The 5000-nt window shown below is 42.8% G+C and overlaps 1 protein-coding gene across 4 annotated transcripts in view; it reads right to left on the bottom strand.

Moving 5' to 3' along the window:
* Positions 1 to 5000, bottom strand: part of MAML3 (mastermind like transcriptional coactivator 3) — a 472489-nt gene that overhangs the window by 240573 nt on the left and 226916 nt on the right. The gene's annotated exons all lie outside the window — the stretch shown is intronic.

Here is a 5000-nt window from a genome sequence, read left to right as displayed (position 1 = left end):
GTCTTCCTATTTTTTGAACTTTTAAAATTCTTTTTTCCTGAGCACCCCATTTATGATGAGCACATTAGGTTATAACACATGCAGAACACGGTGCAGTAGACCCCCTACCAATCACCAGATGTTAGGAACTAGAAACATGCAAGGATTTTTCATGTTAGAAAAATGGTGGAAGTCAGCTCATCAAGGCAAAACAGGCGGAGTATGTCCCTGCCTCTGCTTCTCCTAAGATGCATTTAAATTCACTAGGTTCATCTCTAGTTTGACAGGATTATTAATGGGATGGGCTTACCACTCCTGTGGATGGATCTGTTAGCCACAGGAAAGCCTTTTACTATCCTGGATAGGTCTTACCAGGGCCTGATGACTGCCAGCTGATCTTCAAAATAACCAGAGACTCTGGCTCGTGATCAGTTTCTAACAGAGTCAAACTAGTGACATTATGACCACTAAATTGTAGTCTAGCTTTTTTTTTTTTTTTTTTTAACAGATTTTTGACATCAACCAGTAGACTGGCCAAGAGGCTCGAACAGCGACAGAAATACTCATCATGAAAGAAAAAGTATTCACAATACCAGATCCTCTTGAAGGACTGTGGCAGAGAACTCTTGACTTCCCACGAGTCAAGTACACTAGCCCTGCTCCAGGAAGGTATTTAAAAGGAGACACGCAAAATAAGGATCTATTTGAGGGACAGACAAATACAGACATAGACACCAACATCACCGAAATAGCCAGGGGCATAGGTACATTCTAGTAAACAAACAAGCATTCATGCCATTTTTAACAATTGGGAATAAACGTAATTATGCATAAATTAAGAACAAAACACACACAGAGACATTCTCCTATTCTCTATCAGAAGAACCAGCAGCCACGGAAAAGAATGCTCTTAAGGAATCTTCACAGATCTTTTGGGATTCCTTACTGCTGGGTAAGAAGCAAAGGAGATATTAGAAGGTGGTGAAAGGAGGGACACACAGGTGTTCAAAGAAGGCAGCCACCCCAGCCACATTTACAGTTCTTGCCCTGAGGTCACTTCTCTGTCCCTGCATTTGTGCACTTCCTGTTGGTAGCATTTGGGAAACACAAGAAGGAAGAGGGATTGAGAAGCAAGCTGGCATTTAAATACAATCTTACTCTATTTCTCTGCAGCCTAGAGTACATTCCTTTTTAAAAATAACATGAAAAATATCAACTTGGTTTTCCTTTTAAGGGACACACACACACACACACACACACACACACACACACGGCTATTCTCTCTCGGCAGCAGTTTTCCCAATGAAAGCTGCCATCCTGAGGCTGTTTGAAGAAGGCAATGAGAGAGGCTCTCCCCGCCAGGCCTAAAGAGTTCTTGAGGGCACCTAAAACCAAAAGCTCTTAGCAAAACTCAGATGCAAGCAACCTGCAAAAATCACAGTGTCTGCAGGACTGGATTCTGGTTGGCACAGGTTTGGAGATGGTTTTTTAAACACCTGGGCAAAGGGCAGAGGAGACTGCCTGCCTGCCTCTTGGCCAGCCCTGTACTGCATTCAGATCTCTCTTCTTACTGTTTTCTTGCTATACTTTCATTCAAATTTTCCAGCAGACATCCCAACAGATGCACACCCCAGGCTCCATCTGATTTTAGTCACATTTAGGCTGTCTATCCTTCCTTGAGAATACTCAGAGGGTGGACAGAGGCCCATACTGGGCTTATATGCATCTTAAGTCACTTAACACAATGGACTCCATCTGACTACCTTTAGCTGGCAGCTTTATCACACTGCCTCAGTTTCTCCTGAGGCTATTAATCTCTCTTAAGACGTCCATCCCTTTTTTTTTATAAATTTATTTTTTATTGGTGTTCAATTTGCCAACATATAGAATAACACCCAGTGCTCATCCGAGACGTCCATCCCAAGTACCGTAAGCTAAATCCCTGAGCAGCAGGCAAAACCATTCTTACACTTAACAATGGCTTAATATTAATATGAATATCTATATTTATATATCATTTATGGGCCAAGCACTCTTCTAAGTGCTATATCCAAGTTAACTTACCTAATCTACACAAATTCTGTAGGTTTTACTACCCCCATTTTACAGATGAGGACACTAAGGCACATACTGGTCAAGTAGTTACCAACTTGAGATGTGGAGGGGCTGGAAGGCCACCACAGAGGCCTGCTCTCAATTACTACCTCTCAGTAAGAACTTTTTCAAGCAAGTCTTTAATTAAATGCCTTTGTTTGCATGTACTTTAGTGGTTGTAGGGACTATAGGAGGCAAATCCCCTCCATTGAAGAGTGGAGAATGGAGAATGAGGAGGCTGTTGATCTCTTCATCCCACTAGCATCTTCCCCTTGCAGGAAAGCAAGCCAACCAGCATACAGTCCCAAAACTGCCTAGAAGCACTCAGACAAGTGACTATAAGCCAGACAGCATACACAAGCAAGGGCAAGAGAAAACAGGTAAATGGTGCTGGGTGGCCCAAGCCAGGGTGATAAGGAAGGTGGATGGAGCAGTGTCAGCCAGCTGGTAAATGGGAGAACTCAAATGAATGCTCCTAGAGCCTGCGGCATGGTCAAGATAACAATGGGGCCTGACCTGCAGAGGAAAGAGCATGCAGTGTAAGAGGAAGATGATCTGCAACCCCCTCCTCTTTCCAGATCACTCCACTGCATACGGTCAGTGCTGGCTGACCAGAGACTTCCATGCAGTCCTCGCAATATAGGTTAGTTAGATAGATAAACAGGAGACAGAGATTGATTTAAAATAACAGACTGAGCCAGTCACTTCTCACTTCACCCATACTCCTTTCTGCTTCCCATATTTTTGCATCAGAAAATTACACTTGAATAAATGAACACACACACACACACACACACAGTATCTCCTTTCAGCACATTCTTTTATCAAGGGCCTTTATAAGCATGAAAATTTTCCACATTTCATAATTTACAACAAACTTTTCATTTGGGTATTAAAATGTAGACATTTGAAAAGCTCCCTGACACCACTTTTCCCTACAATGGCAACATACTTATATAAAAGAATTCACAATACAGATTTTATGTTAATATTCCTTAATCTTCACTTCTTGCATTTCAACTTAACTTCCCTCATAGGAAACAGCTTCCAGACTCCCCTTCAAATATTCATATAGCCTATTGTGGACAAGGAAATCGTGCTCCACATAAACACATTCATCCCAACCACCTCCTCCACCTGGCTGCCACCACGAATGCTGGGAGCCATGACAAAACTGGCAATTCTGCACCGCAGACAAAGAAGTTTTTGTGAAGTGAAGCAACCGATGGAGTGGATACATGCTAGATAATGTCTTGAAGTTCCTAAAATCTTGATATAGATAAGAAGAACCAGGTTTTTAGGCCTGGTCTGCCACTAACATCTGACCTTGGGCAATAGCCAACAACATTTGATGCAGATTTTATTTTTTCAACATGAGTTATGAGGTCAAAGAGTCCCTGTCTGCTGAGGATTTATAATAGAGTGAAAAAGACAGAATTATAAACACTAACCATAATCAAAGCAGAATGCAACCAGTTCCGTAGAAGTTGTCTGCAAATGGATGTTGTGGAAATGCAAAGAATCAATAATCTAATCAAACTGGGAGAATCAAGAGCAGACTTCATAGACAATGTAGCATTGGAGTTGGGCTCTGAATGGGTTGGATGCTGATTGGTAGAGGAGAAGCTGAGCAAGAAAGAAGAACATGAGCAAGAGCTGGAGGTAGGAAATGCCAGCAGAACACAAAGGCAAGAGAGTAGGCAAGGGTGCTGAGGCACAGTTTGTGGATGGATGTGGTGGGAGGTGGGAGGAAAGTAGACAGAGGCTCTGCATATCATGGCAGCGACTCTGGGTGTACTGTGCCCATTTAGGGTTTCAAGAAGAAAACAGAGCCATGGTTTTAAGAATGGACCAGAGAATCAAGAGATGAGTAAGCAGAAGGGAGGTTGGGAGGATGCCCAAGTAGTTTCAATGACAGATGATGAGGAAAGTCACTTCTTTCTCCAAACGAGGGAACAAGATCAATCATAGAATACATAAGCCTAAGTACCTTGAGGCCGACTTAGGGGCTTGTTCCCCTGGGTTCTAACTGTGCCTGGTACGTGTCCTCATTATGGCAACTTCCACAGAATTCTCATGGTTCTCTTTCATGTCTGTCTCCTCACTATTAGAAGTGCCTTATGAGCAGGGCCTATGCCTTTTCATTGTATTTGCAGAGGCCTAGAACAGGGCCTAGCACATAGTGGGCAGCCAAGTATCTGAATTATTCTACTCGATTATTTCCAGTTCCCAGATACAAGCGTGGAATTTCCCATGACCGCAGATAAGCAAACAAGAATCTACATTTCAGGTTTATACCGTTAACTACAAACTGTCATACTATGCCAAGGGCACTGTAGAATATATATCTATGTTCTAAGGACTTTGGAATTAATTTTGCAATCTCTTCATATCCCAGTTTCCCCCTCTAGTTTTGTTTTTTCTTTTAAGATTTTATTTATTTATTCATGAGAGACACACAGAGCAAGGCAGAGATACAGGCAGAGGGAGAAGCAGGTCCATGCAGGGAGCCTGGTGTGGGACTCGATCCCAGGACCCCGGGATCATGACCTGAACCGAAGGCAGATGCTCAACCACTGAGCCACCCAGACACCCCTCCCCTCTAGTTTTCAAAAAGTACAGCCACCAGCTCCCACCCCTTTGAACGATCTACCCTTGCTACCAACACTTCCCATCGCACCTTCTGAGCTACCTAAATGGCACTGCAGCGAGGACTCACCACCAGCCTACGGGGCCTCTCAATCAAACACCAATCTGGTGATTGTAAACTAAACTACTGAAGTATCCAAAGGATTCTCTTCATCTCTAGCCCAACAGATTCTATTTCAAATGTCAACCTCCCCCATATTCTTGTACACACATCAGGTATAACCATATTTAATGATGCTAGTATCTAAATAACAAAACTTACAGAATAAACTCTCAAC

Source organism: Canis lupus, chromosome 20 (genome assembly GCF_048164855.1).
Source record: "Canis lupus baileyi chromosome 20, mCanLup2.hap1, whole genome shotgun sequence".
NCBI classification, from domain to species: Eukaryota; Metazoa; Chordata; class Mammalia; order Carnivora; family Canidae; genus Canis; species Canis lupus.
This window is presented reverse-complemented; position numbering and strand designations above follow the sequence as displayed.